We start from the raw sequence: 15,264 nt of genomic DNA, 5'->3' as shown, positions 1-15,264 counted from the left end.
ATGGGTGCTCCTGTGTAATGGTGACAGTCAATTGTTTTTCTAAAATGGCCCATTTCAAGCAATTGGGTATCCCTTCTACCTATGGCAGATTTTGCCTATAACAATGCCACGCATAGTGCCACCAAACTCAGTCCATTCTACTGCACCTACGGCTTTCATCCCAGCTTTATTTCTGGTCTCCACTTACCAGCCTCCAACATAACTTTGGTAGAAGACTGTCTGTCCTCCACTATCTTTCGGCGTGGATTGAGAGAGGAACTTAAGGATGAACTAGCCTGTCTACCTTGACCAGCTACCCTCACTGATCTTGGGTCTACCGTTTTTCAGCTAGATTTCCGCATTGCTGAAAGATGTTCAGAACGGCGGAAGGGTCGTAACCCTCCTATCCTTCAAGACCTCACTACCCCATCATCTTCCTCACCTTCACATCCCAAGGAAGAACCCATGCAGATTGGCACGACTAGGGGTCCACTTACAAGCAAAGAGAGAAAAAGGAGAAAGGACAACAATCTCTGTTTGTACTGCAGATCAAATCAACACTTACTAAGAGATTGCCCCGAAGTCCCACCAAGTCAGTCGGGAAAGGCCCGTCCCCGGAACTACTAGGGACTAGTTGCTGAGGAGAAAGACCTAGTCATTATGTCTCGATGTCAATAACATCTGTTACCCCGTCGGAGGACAATCGACTTTGGTTGTTGCTGTACAGCTTACCCTTCCTCAAGAGACTGTGGATGTTCTTGCCTTAATTGGGGGGGCCGCTGGGTATTTCATGGACACCATTTGGGCGAACAAATTTGGAATTGAGCGCCAATAGAAAGAGGTCGACCAGAAAGTGGAAGGAGTCGATGGCAAACCACTCAGTTCTGGTCTCATTACTCACACCTCCCCTCCTCTTGAGATGAACATCCTCCAACACACTCAGACAATTCAATTCGGCCTCATTAGAGCAGCCTATTTCCCCCTCATCTTGGTTATCTCTTGGCTTCGCAGACATAACCCTGCAATAGACTGGGCAAACAATCATATAGCCTTTTTCTCTCTGTTTTGCCACAGAACTTGCATGTCTGAATCCCATTTCTCAAAGGTACAGGCCACTAAGGACTTATCTTCACATTCTGTAGGCATACATTTTTTACCCACTGAACTTCACCAATACAAGGAAGTTTTTATGGACAAGGTACCACAGGAACTCCCACCAAATCGTCCAGAAGATTGCGCAATTGACATCCTTTCTGATTCCATTGTTCCATTCGGGTGCATGTTTTCCTTGTCTCAAAAGGAGAAAGAAGTGCTAAAGGAGTACCTTGATGCCAACCTCCAGAATGGACTCATCCAGCCTTCTCGCTCGCCTGCTGGGGCTTCATTATTTTTTGTCCCGAAAAAGACACTAGCGAGTTGCGGCCATGTATTGATTATATGGGCCTTAATCAAATAACCATAAGGGACCGGTATCCCATGCCCCTTATCAAGGATGTTCTGGAGTCTGTCCATGGAGCTGTGGTTTTTTCTAAGCTTGATCTGCGACGAGCTTATCATCTCTTGCACATACGCGTGGTTGATGAATGGAAGACCGCTTTTGGAACTCCTTACGGGCATTTTGAATACCGGGTGATGCCATTTGGGCTGGTTAATACCCCTTCTATATTCCAGTGATTTATGGATCGCATTTTTTCCGATCTCCAATTCCATTGTACCATTGTCTACTTGGATGATATCCTGGTCTACTCGTCCTCTGCTCAACAACATGTTCGGATCTCCATAAAGTTTTGCAAAGACTGAAAGAAAATCATTTGTTGGTGAACCCTGAGAAGTGTGTATTCAATGTTTCTAGTGTACCCTATCTTGGATTTATTTTATCCAAGGAGGGCATTCAGATGGATCCCCATAAGGTTGAGGGGGTCTTACACTGGCCCATTCCAGCATCTATCAAGGACATCCAGAGGTTTTTGGGTCTAGCTAATTTTTACCGAAGATTCATTTCTGGCTTCTCTGAGATGGTTTTACTGATCACTAGACTTTTGAAGAAGTCATCCGCACCTTTCTTTTGGTCTGACGAGGCCGACCAGGCTTTTCAACATTTGAAAACTGCCTTCTGTTTGGCCCCTATATTACAACAGCCTGACCAGGGACTTCCATTTATTGTAGAAACAGACGCTTCAGCAGAAGCCATAGGCGCGGCGCTACTTTAGGAGCACAAAGGCAAAGTGTACCCAGTAGCCTATCTATCAAAGACTCTTAACCCAAGCCAACTACATTATTCTGTAATTGAAAAAGAGTTATTAGCCATGAAAGCTGCCTGCGTCAATGGCGTCATCTATTACAAGGGGCTTTGTATCCATTCGAGATGAGAAGCGACCACGAGAATTTAAAGGTTATCCAGCGCATGGAATGTATTATTTCCAAACAAGCCCGATGGGCCCATTTTTTCTCGCAATATGATTTCTCCCTAACCTACTTACCTGGTACCAAAAACATCCTTGCCGATGCCCTGTCTAGAAGACCTCTTCCGGGGCTCATCCACAGGGAAATGCCAGACCTAATTTTGGCACAAAAGAAGGTTATCGGCACTGTTTCATCTTTTCTAGAGGGGGTACGCAGGAATTCCCAAATATTAACACCATCCCATTCCTATCATGGTCTTCACAAGTCCAACGGATTCTATTTTAGGGATCACCGCCTATTTTTGCCTGATCAAGAACCCCGATTAAAGGCCTTACGATGGTGCCACGATGATGCTGCTGCAGGACACATGGGTGTTTCGAATACCATCGAACTACTCAGGAGACATTTTTGGTGGCCTGACATGAAGCAAAAAAAGGAAACCTACGTTTCGACCGGCCCAGTTTGTAACAGGGCCAAATATGACAAATGTAAACCATTGGGATTTCTGCGACAAGAACCCCCACCAGACAGACCATGGAGTGTCATCTCTACAGATTTTGTTGTAGAATTACCCCCTTCTAATGGGTGCTCCTGTGTAATGGTGACAGTCAATTGTTTTTCTAAAATGGCCCATTTCAAGCAATTGGGTATCCCTTCTACCTATGGCAGATTTTGCCTATAACAATGCCACGCATAGTGCCACCAAACTCAGTCCATTCTACTGCACCTACGGCTTTCATCCCAGCTTTATTTCTGGTCTCCACTTACCAGCCTCCAACATAACTTTGGTAGAAGACTGTCTGTCCTCCACTATCTTTCGGCGTGGATTGAGAGAGGAACTTAAGGATGAACTAGCCTGTCTACCTTGACCAGCTACCCTCACTGATCTTTGGTCTACCGTTTTTCAGCTAGATTTCCGCATTGCTGAAAGACGTTCAGAACGGCGGAAGGGTCGTAACCCTCCTATCCTTCAAGACCTCACTACCCCATCATCTTCCTCACCTTCACATCCCAAGGAAGAACCCATGCAGATTGGCACGACTAGGGGTCCACTTACAAGCAAAGAGAGAAAAAGGAGAAAGGACAACAATCTCTGTTTGTACTGCAGATCAAATCAACACTTACTAAGAGATTGCCCCGAAGTCCCACCAAGTCAGTCGGGAAAGGCACGTCCCCGGAACTACTAGGGACTAGTTGCTGAGGAGAAAGACGTAGTCATTATGTCTCGATGTCAATAACATCTGTTACCCCGTCGGAGGACAATCGACTTATGGTTGTTGCTGTACAGCTTACCCTTCCTCAAGAGACTGTGGATGTTCTTGCATTAATTGGGGGGGCCGCTGGGTATTTCATGGACACCATTTGGGCGAACAAATTTGGAATTGAGCGCCAATAGAAAGAGGTCGACCAGAAAGTGGAAGGAGTCGATGGCAAACCACTCAGTTCTGGTCTCATTACTCACACCTCCCCTCCTCTTGAGATGAAGATCCTCCAACACACTCAGACAATTCAATTCGGCCTCATTAGAGCAGCCCATTTCCCCCTCATCTTGGTTATCTCTTGGCTTCGCAGACATAACCCTGCAATAGACTGGGCAAACAATCATATAGCCTTTTTCTCTCTGTTTTGCCACAGAACTTGCATGTCTGAATCCCATTTCTCAAAGGTACAGGCCACTAAGGACTTATCTTCACATTCTGTAGGCATACATTTTTTACCCACTGAACTTCACCAATACAAGGACGTTTTTATGGACAAGGTACCACAGGAACTCCCACCAAATCGTCCAGAAGATTGCGCAATTGACATCCTTTCTGATTCCATTGTTCCATTCGGGTGCATGTTTTCCTTGTCTCAAAAGGAGAAAGAAGTGCTAAAGGAGTACCTTGATGCCAACCTCCAGAATGGACTCATCCAGCCTTCTCGCTCGTCTGCTGGGCCTTCATTATTTTTTGTCCCGAAAAAGACACTAGCGAGTTGCGGCCATGTATTGATTATATGGGCCTTAATCAAATAACCATAAGGGACCGGTATCCCATGCCCCTTATCAAGGATGTTCAGGAGTCTGTCCATGGAGCTGTGGTTTTTTCTAAGCTTGATCTGCGACGAGCTTATCATCTCTTGCACATACGCGTGGTTGATGAATGGAAGACTGCTTTTAGAACTCCTTACGGGCATTTTGAATACCGGGTGATGCCATTTGGGCTGGTTAATACCCCTTCTATATTCCAGTGATTTATGGATCGCATTTTTTCCGATCTCCAATTCCATTGTACCATTGTCTACTTGGATGATATCCTGGTCTACTCGTCCTCTGCTCAACAACATGTTCGGATCTCCATAAAGTTTTGCAAAGACTGAAAGAAAATCATTTGTTGGTGAACCCTGAGAAGTGTGTATTCAATGTTTCTAGTGTACCCTATCTTGGATTTATTTTATCCAAGGAGGGCATTCAGATGGATCCCCATAAGGTTGAGGGGGTCTTACACTGGCCCATTCCAGCATCTATCAAGGACATCCAGAGGTTTTTGGGTCTAGCTAATTTTTACCGAAGATTCATTTCTGGCTTCTCTGAGATGGTTTTACTGATCACTAGACTTTTGAAGAAGTCATCCGCACCTTTCTTTTGGTCTGACGAGGCCGACCAGGCTTTTCAACATTTGAAAACTGCCTTCTGTTTGGCCCCTATATTACAACAGCCTGACCAGGGACTTCCATTTATTGTAGAAACAGACGCTTCAGCAGAAGCCATAGGCGCGGCGCTACTTTAGGAGCACAAAGGCAAAGTGTACCCAGTAGCCTATCTATCAAAGACTCTTAACCCAAGCCAACTACATTATTCTGTAATTGAAAAAGAGTTATTAGCCATGAAAGCTGCCTGCGTCAATGGCGTCATCTATTACAAGGGGCTTTGTATCCATTCGAGATGAGAAGCGACCACGAGAATTTAAAGGTTATCCAGCGCATGGAATGTATTATTTCCAAACAAGCCCGATGGGCCCATTTTTTCTCGCAATATGATTTCTCCCTAACCTACTTACCTGGTACCAAAAACATCCTTGCCGATGCCCTGTCTAGAAGACCTCTTCCGGGGCTCATCCACAGGGAAATGCCAGACCTAATTTTGGCACAAAAGAAGGTTATCGGCACTGTTTCATCTTTTCTAGAGGGGGTACGCAGGAATTCCCAAATATTAACACCATCCCATTCCTATCATGGTCTTCACAAGTCCAACGGATTCTATTTTAGGGATCACCGCCTATTTTTGCCTGATCAAGAACCCCGATTAAAGGCCTTACGATGGTGCCACGATGATGCTGCTGCAGGACACATGGGTGTTTCGAATACCATCGAACTACTCAGGAGACATTTTTGGTGGCCTGACATGAAGCAAAAAAAGGAAACCTACGTTTCGACCGGCCCAGTTTGTAACAGGGCCAAATATGACAAATGTAAACCATTGGGATTTCTGCGACAAGAACCCCCACCAGACAGACCATGGAGTGTCATCTCTACAGATTTTGTTGTAGAATTACCCCCTTCTAATGGGTGCTCCTGTGTAATGGTGACAGTCAATTGTTTTTCTAAAATGGCCCATTTCAAGCAATTGGGTATCCCTTCTACCTATGGCAGATTTTGCCTATAACAATGCCACGCATAGTGCCACCAAACTCAGTCCATTCTACTGCACCTACGGCTTTCATCCCAGCTTTATTTCTGGTCTCCACTTACCAGCCTCCAACATAACTTTGGTAGAAGACTGTCTGTCCTCCACTATCTTTCGGCGTGGATTGAGAGAGGAACTTAAGGATGAACTAGCCTGTCTACCTTGACCAGCTACCCTCACTGATCTTTGGTCTACCGTTTTTCAGCTAGATTTCCGCATTGCTGAAAGACGTTCAGAACGGCGGAAGGGTCGTAACCCTCCTATCCTTCAAGACCTCACTACCCCATCATCTTCCTCACCTTCACATCCCAAGGAAGAACCCATGCAGATTGGCACGACTAGGGGTCCACTTACAAGCAAAGAGAGAAAAAGGAGAAAGGACAACAATCTCTGTTTGTACTGCAGATCAAATCAACACTTACTAAGAGATTGCCCCGAAGTCCCACCAAGTCAGTCGGGAAAGGCACGTCCCCGGAACTACTAGGGACTAGTTGCTGAGGAGAAAGACGTAGTGATTATGTCTCGATGTCAATAACATCTGTTACCCCGTCGGAGGACAATCGACTTATGGTTGTTGCTGTACAGCTTACCCTTCCTCAAGAGACTGTGGATGTTCTTGCATTAATTGGGGGGGCCGCTGGGTATTTCATGGACACCATTTGGGCGAACAAATTTGGAATTGAGCGCCAATAGAAAGAGGTCGACCAGAAAGTGGAAGGAGTCGATGGCAAACCACTCAGTTCTGGTCTCATTACTCACACCTCCCCTCCTCTTGAGATGAAGATCCTCCAACACACTCAGACAATTCAATTCGGCGTCATTAGAGCAGCCCATTTCCCCCTCATCTTGGTTATCTCTTGGCTTCACAGACATAACCCTGCAATAGACTGGGCAAACAATCATATAGCCTTTTTCTCTCTGTTTTGCCACAGAACTTGCATGTCTGAATCCCATTTCTCAAAGGTACAGGCCACTAAGGACTTATCTTCACATTCTGTAGGCATACATTTTTTACCCACTGAACTTCACCAATACAAGGACGTTTTTATGGACAAGGTACCACAGGAACTCCCACCAAATCGTCCAGAAGATTGCGCAATTGACATCCTTTCTGATTCCATTGTTCCATTCGGGTGCATGTTTTCCTTGTCTCAAAAGGAGAAAGAAGTGCTAAAGGAGTACCTTGATGCCAACCTCCAGAATGGACTCATCCAGCCTTCTCGCTCGCCTGCTGGGGCTTCATTATTTTTTGTCCCGAAAAAGACACTAGCGAGTTGCGGCCATGTATTGATTATATGGGCCTTAATCAAATAACCATAAGGGACCGGTATCCCATGCCCCTTATCAAGGATGTTCAGGAGTCTGTCCATGGAGCTGTGGTTTTTTCTAAGCTTGATCTGCGACGAGCTTATCATCTCTTGCACATACGCGTGGTTGATGAATGGAAGACCGCTTTTAGAACTCCTTACGGGCATTTTGAATACCGGGTGATGCCATTTGGGCTGGTTAATACCCATTCTATATTCCAGTGATTTATGGATCGCATTTTTTCCGATCTCCAATTCCATTGTACCATTGTCTACTTGGACGATATCCTGGTCTACTCGTCCTCTGCTCAACAACATGTTCGGATCTCCATAAAGTTTTGCAAAGACTGAAAGAAAATCATTTGTTGGTGAACCCTGAGAAGTGTGTATTCAATGTTTCTAGTGTACCCTATCTTGGATTTATTTTATCCAAGGAGGGTATTCAGATGGATCCCCATAAGGTTGAGGGGGTCTTACACTGGCCCATTCCAGCATCTATCAAGGACATCCAGAGGTTTTTGGGTCTAGCTAATTTTTACCGAAGATTCATTTCTGGCTTCTCTGAGATGGTTTTACCGATCACTAGACTTTTGAAGAAGTCATCCGCAGCTTTCTATTGGTCTGACGAGGCCGACCAGGCTTTTCAACATTTGAAAACTGCCTTCTGTTTGGCCCCTATATTACAACAGCCTGACCAGGGACTTCCATTTATTGTAGAAACAGACGCTTCAGCAGAAGCCATAGGCGCGGCGCTACTTCAGGAGCACATAGGCAAAGTGTACCCAGTAGCCTATCTATCAAAGACTCTTAACCCAAGCCAACTACATTATTCTGTAATTGAAAAAGAGTTATTAGCCATGAAAGCGGCCTGCGTCAATGGCGTCATCTATTACAAGGGGCTTTGTATCCATTCGAGATGAGAAGCGACCACGAGAATTTAAAGGTTATCCAGCGCATGGAATGTATTATTTCCAAACAAGCCCGATGGGCCCATTTTTTCTCGCAATATGATTTCGTCCTAAACTACTTACCTGGTACCAAAAACATCCTTGCCGATGCCCTGTCTAGAAGACCTCTTCCGGGGCTCATCCACAGGGAAATGCCAGACCTAATTTTGGCACAAAAGAAGGTTATCGGCACTGTTTCATCTTTTCTAGAGGGGGTACGCAGGAATTCCCAAATATTAACACCATCCCATTCCTATCATGGTCTTCACAAGTCCAACGGATTCTATTTTAGGGATCACCGCCTATTTTTGCCTGATCAAGAACCCCGATTAAAGGCCTTACGATGGTGTCACGATGATGCTGCTGCAGGACACATAGGTGTTTCGAATACCATCGAACTACTCAGGAGACATTTTTGGTGGCCTGACATGAAGCAAGAAACGGAAACCTACGTTTCGACCTGCCCAGTTTGTAACAGGGCCAAATATGACACACGTAAACCCTTGGGATTTCTGCAACAAGAACCCCCACCAGACAGACCATGGAGTGTCATCTCTACAGATTTTGTTGTAGAATTACCCCCTTCTAATGGGTGCTCCTGTGTAATGGTGACAGTCAATTGTTTTTCTAAAATGGCCCATTTCAAGCAATTGGGTATCCCTTCTACCTATGGCAGATTTTGCCTATAACAATGCCACGCATAGTGCCACCAAACTCAGTCCATTCTACTGCACCTACGGCTTTCATCCCAGCTTTATTTCTGGTCTCCACTTACCAGCCTCCAACATAACTTTGGTAGAAGCCTGTCTGTCCTCCACTATCTTTCGGCGTGGATTGAGAGAGGAACTTAAGGATGAACTAGCCTGTCTACCTTGACCAGCTACCCTCACTGATCTTTGGTCTACCGTTTTTCAGCTAGATTTCCGCATTGCTGAAAGACGTTCAGAACGGCGGAAGGGTCGTAACCCTCCTATCCTTCAAGACCTCACTACCCCATCATCTTCCTCACCTTCACATCCCAAGGAAGAACCCCTGCAGATTGGCATGACTAGGGGTCCACTTACAAGCAAAGAGAGAAAAAGGAGAAAGGACAACAATCTCTGTTTGTACTGCAGATCAAATCAACACTTACTAAGAGATTGCCCCGAAGTCCCACCAAGTCAGTCGGGAAAGGCCCGTCCCCGGAACTACTAGGGACTAGTTGCTGAGGAGAAAGACCTAGTCATTATGTCTCGATGTCAATAACATCTGTTAACCCGTCGGAGGACAATCGACTTATGGTTGTTGCTGTACAGCTTACCCTTCCTCAAGAGACTGTGGATGTTCTTGCCTTAATTGGGGGGGCCGCTGGGTATTTCATGGACACCATTTGGGCGAACAAATTTGGAATTGAGCGCCAATAGAAAGAGGTCGACCAGAAAGTGGAAGGAGTCGATGGCAAACCACTCAGTTCTGGTCTCATTACTCACACCTCCCCTCCTCTTGAGATGAAGATCCTCCAAAACACTCAGACAATTCAATTCAGCCTCATTAGAGCAGCCCATTTCCCCCTCATCTTGGTTATCTCTTGGCTTCGCAGACATAACCCTGCAATAGACTGGGCAAACAATCATATAGCCTTTTTCTCTCTGTTTTGCCACAGAACTTGCATGTCTGAATCCCATTTCTCAAAGGTACAGGCCACTAAGGACTTATCTTCACATTCTGTAGGCATACATTTTTTACCCACTGAACTTCACCAATACAAGGAAGTTTTTATGGACAAGGTACCACAGGAACTCCCACCAAATCGTCCAGAAGATTGCGCAATTGACATCCTTTCTGATTCCATTGTTCCATTCGGGTGCATGTTTTCCTTGTCTCAAAAGGAGAAAGAAGTGCTAAAGGAGTACCTTGATGCCAACCTCCAGAATGGACTCATCCAGCCTTCTCGCTCGCCTGCTGGGGCTTCATTATTTTTTGTCCCGAAAAAGACACTAGCGAGTTGAGCCATGTATTGATTATATGGGCCTTAATCAAATAACCATAAGGGACCGGTATCCCATGCCCCTTATCAAGGATGTTCTGGAGTCTGTCCATGGAGCTGTGGTTTTTTCTAAGCTTGATCTGCGACGAGCTTATCATCTCTTGCACATACGCGTGGTTGATGAATGGAAGACCGCTTTTAGAACTCCTTACGGGCATTTTGAATACCGGGTAATGCCATTTGGGCTGGTTAATACCCCTTCTATATTCCAGTGATTTATGGATCGCATTTTTTCCGATCTCCAATTCCATTGTACCATTGTCTACTTGGACGATATCCTGGTCTACTCGTCCTCTGCTCAACAACATGTTCGGATCTCCATAAAGTTTTGCAAAGACTGAAAGAAAATCATTTGTTGGTGAACCCTGAGAAGTGTGTATTCAATGTTTCTAGTGTACCCTATCTTGGATTTATTTTATCCAAGGAGGGCATTCAGATGGATCCCCATAAGGTTGAGGGGGTCTTACACTGGCCCATTCCAGCATCTATCAAGGACATCCAGAGGTTTTTGGGTCTAGCTAATTTTTACCGAAGATTCATTTCTGGCTTCTCTGAGATGGTTTTACCGATCACTAGACTTTTGAAGAAGTCATCCGCACCTTTCTTTTGGTCTGACGAGGCCGACCAGGCTTTTCAACATTTGAAAACTGCCTTCTGTTTGGCCCCTATATTACAACAGCCTGACCAGGGACTTCCATTTATTGTAGAAACAGACGCTTCAGCAGAAGCCATAGGCGCGGCGCTACTTCAGGAGCACAAAGGCAAAGTGTACCCAGTAGCCTATCTATCAAAGACTCTTAACCCAAGCCAACTACATTATTCTGTAATTGAAAAAGAGTTATTAGCCATGAAAGCTGCCTGCGTCAATGGCGTCATCTATTACAGGGGGCTTTGTATCCATTCGAGATGAGAAGCGACCACGAGAATTTAAAGGTTATCCAGCGCATGGAATGTACTATTTCCAAACAAGCCCGATGGGCCCATTTTTTCTCGCAATATGATTTCTCCCTAACCTACTTACCTGGTACCAAAAACATCCTTGCCGATGCCCTGTCTAGAAGACCTCTTCCGGGGCTCATCCACAGGGAAATGCCAGACCTAATTTTGGCACAAAGGAAGGTTATCGGCACTGTTTCATCTTTTCTAGAGGGGGTACGCAGGAATTCCCAAATATTAACACCATCCCATTCCTATCATGGTCTTCACAAGTCCAACGGATTCTATTTTAGGGATCACCGCCTATTTTTGCCTGATCAAGAACCCCGATTAAAGGCCTTACGATGGTGTCACGATAATGCTGCTGCAGGACACATGGGTGTTTCGAATACCATCGAACTACTCAGGAGACATTTTTGGTGGCCTGACATGAAGCAAGAAACGGAAACCTACGTTTCGACCTGCCCAGTTTGTAACAGGGCCAAATATGACACACGTAAACCCTTGGGATTTCTGCAACAAGAACCCCCACCAGACAGACCATGGAGTGTCATCTCTACAGATTTTGTTGTAGAATTACCCCCTTCTAATGGGTGCTCCTGTGTAATGGTGACAGTCAATTGTTTTTCTAAAATGGCCCATTTCAAGCAATTGGGTATCCCTTCTACCTATGGCAGATTTTGCCTATAACAATGCCACGCATAGTGCCACCAAACTCAGTCCATTCTACTGCACCTACGGCTTTCATCCCAGCTTTATTTCTGGTCTCCACTTACCAGCCTCCAACATAACTTTGGTAGAAGACTGTCTGTCCTCCACTATCTTTCGGCGTGGATTGAGAGAGGAACTTAAGGATGAACTAGCCTGTCTACCTTGACCAGCTACCCTCACTGATCTTTGGTCTACCGTTTTTCAGCTAGATTTCAGCATTGCTGAAAGACGTTCAGAACGGCGGAAGGGTCGTAATCCTCCTATCCTTCAAGACCTCACTACCCCATCATCTTCCTCACCTTCACATCCCAAGGAAGAACCCATGCAGATTGGCACGACTAGGGGTCCACTTACAAGCAAAGAGAGAAAAAGGAGAAAGGACAACAATCTCTGTTTGTACTGCAGATCAAATCAACACTTACTAAGAGATTGCCCCGAAGTCCCACCAAGTCAGTCGGGAAAGGCCCGTCCCCGGAACTACTAGGGACTAGTTGCTGAGGAGAAAGACCTAGTCATTATGTCTCGATGTCGATAACATCTGTTACCCCGTCGGAGGAAAATCGACTTATGGTTGTTGCTGTACAGCTTACCCTTCCTCAAGAGACTGTGGATGTTCTTGCCTTAATTGGGGGGGCCGCTGGGTATTTCATGGACACCATTTGGGCGAACAAATTTGAAATTGAGCGCCAATAGAAAGAGGTCGACCAGAAAGTGGAAGGAGTCGATGGCAAACCACTCAGTTCTGGTCTCATTACTCACACCTCCCCTCCTCTTGAGATGAAGATCCTCCAACACACTCAGACAATTCAATTCGGCCTCATTAGAGCAGCCCATTTCCCCCTCATCTTGGTTATCTCTTGGCTTCGCAGACATAACCCTGCAATAGACTGGGCAAACAATCATATAGCCTTTTTCTCTCTGTTTTGCCACAGAACTTGCATGTCTGAATCCCATTTCTCAAAGGTACAGGTCACTAAGGACTTATCTTCACATTCTGTAGGCATACATTTTTTACCCACTGAACTTCACCAATACAAGGAAGTTTTTATGGACAAGGTACCACAGGAACTCCCACCACATCGTCCAGAAGATTGCGCAATTGACATCCTTTCTGATTCCATTGTTCCATTCGGGTGCATGTTTTCCTTATCTCAAAAGGAGAAAGAAGTGCTAAAGGAGTACCTTGATGCCAACCTCCAGAATGGACTCATCCAGCCTTCTCGCTCGCCTGCTGGGGCTTCATTATTTTTTGTCCCGAAAAAGACACTAGCGAGTTGCGGCCATGTATTGATTATATGGGCCTTAATCAAATAACCATAAGGGACCGGTATCCCATGCCCCTTATCAAGGATGTTCTGGAGTCTGTCCATGGAGCTGTGGTTTTTTCTAAGCTTGATCTGCGACGAGCTTATCATCTCTTGCACATACGCGTGGTTGATGAATGGAAGACCGCTTTTAGAACTCCTTACGGGCATTTTGAATACCGGGTGATGCCATTTGGGCTGGTTAATACCCCTTCTATATTCCAGTGATTTATGGATTGCATTTTTTCCGATCTCCAATTCCATTGTACCATTGTCTACTTGGACGATATCCTGGTCTACTCGTCCTCTGCTCAACAACATGTTCGGATCTCCATAAAGTTTTGCAAAGACTGAAAGAAAATCATTTGTTGGTGAACCCTGAGAAGTGTGTATTCAATGTTTCTAGTGTACCCTATCTTGGATTTATTTTATCCAAGGAGGGCATTCAGATGGATCCCCATAAGGTTGAGGGGGTCTTACACTGGCCCATTCCAGCATCTATCAAGGACATCCAGAGGTTTTTGGGTCTAGCTAATTTTTACCGAAGATTCATTTCTGGCTTCTCTGAGATGGTTTTACCAATCACTAGACTTTTGAAGAAGTCATCCGCACCTTTCTTTTGGTCTGACGAGGCCGACCAGGCTTTTCAACATTTGAAAACTGCCTTCTGTTTGGCCCCTATATTACAACAGCCTGACCAGGGACTGCCATTTATTGTAGAAACAGACGCTTCAGCAGAAGCCATAGGCGCGGCGCTACTTAAGGAGCACAAAGGAAAAGTGTACCCAGTAGCCTATCTATCAAAGACTCTTAACCCAAGCCAACTACATTATTCTGTAATTGAAAAAGAGTTATTAGCCATGAAAGCTGCCTGCGTCAATGGCGTCATCTATTACAAGGGGCTTTGTATCCATTCGAGATGAGAAGCGACCACGAGAATTTAAAGGTTATCCAGCGCATGGAATGTATTATTTCCAAACAAGCCCGATGGGCCCATTTTTTCTCGCAATATGATTTCTCCCTAACCTACTTACCTGGTACCAAAAACATCCTTGCCGATGCCCTGTCTAGAAGACCTCTTCCGGGGCTCATCCACAGGGAAATGCCAGACCTAATTTTGGCACAAAAGAAGGTTATCGGCACTGTTTCATCTTTTCTAGAGGGGGTACGCAGGAATTCCCAAATATTAACACCATCCCATTCCTATCATGGTCTTCACAAGTCCAACGGATTCTATTTTAGGGATCACCGCCTATTTTTGCCTGATCAAGAACCCCGATTAAAGGCCTTACGATGGTGTCACGATGATGCTGCTGCAGGACACATGGGTGTTTCGAATACCATCGAACTACTCAGGAGACATTTTTGGTGGCCTGACATGAAGCAAGAAACGGAAACCTACGTTTCGACCTGCCCAGTTTGTAACAGGGCCAAATATGACACACGTAAACCCTTGGGATTTCTGCAACAAGAACCCCCACCAGACAGACCATGGAGTGTCATCTCTACAGATTTTGTTGTAGAATTACCCTCTTCTAATGGGTGCTCCTGTGTAATGGTGACAGTCAATTGTTTTTCTAAAATGGCCCATTTCAAGCAATTGGGTATCCCTTCTACCTATGGAAGATTTTGCCTATAACAATGCCACGCATAGTGCCACCAAACTCAGTCCATTCTACTGCACCTACGGCTTTCATCCCAGCTTTATTTCTGGTCTCCACTTACCAGCCTCCAACATAACTTTGGTAGAAGACTGTCTGTCCTCCACTATCTTTCGGCGTGGATTGAGAGAGGAACTTAAGGATGAACTAGCCTGTCTACCTTGACCAGCTACCCTCACTGATCTTTGGTCTACCGTTTTTCAGCTAGATTTCAGCATTGCTGAAAGACGTTCAGAACGGCGGAAGGGTCGTAATCCTCCTATCCTTCAAGACCTCACTACCCCATCATCTTCCTCACCTTCACATCCCAAGGAAGAACCCAT

The sequence above is a fragment of the Ambystoma mexicanum genome, chromosome 5p (assembly GCF_040938575.1).
Source record: "Ambystoma mexicanum isolate Mex_15411 chromosome 5p, UKY_AmexF1_1, whole genome shotgun sequence".
In the NCBI taxonomy this organism is placed as follows: domain Eukaryota; kingdom Metazoa; phylum Chordata; class Amphibia; order Caudata; family Ambystomatidae; genus Ambystoma; species Ambystoma mexicanum.
Note: the sequence above shows the minus strand (reverse complement) of the source record.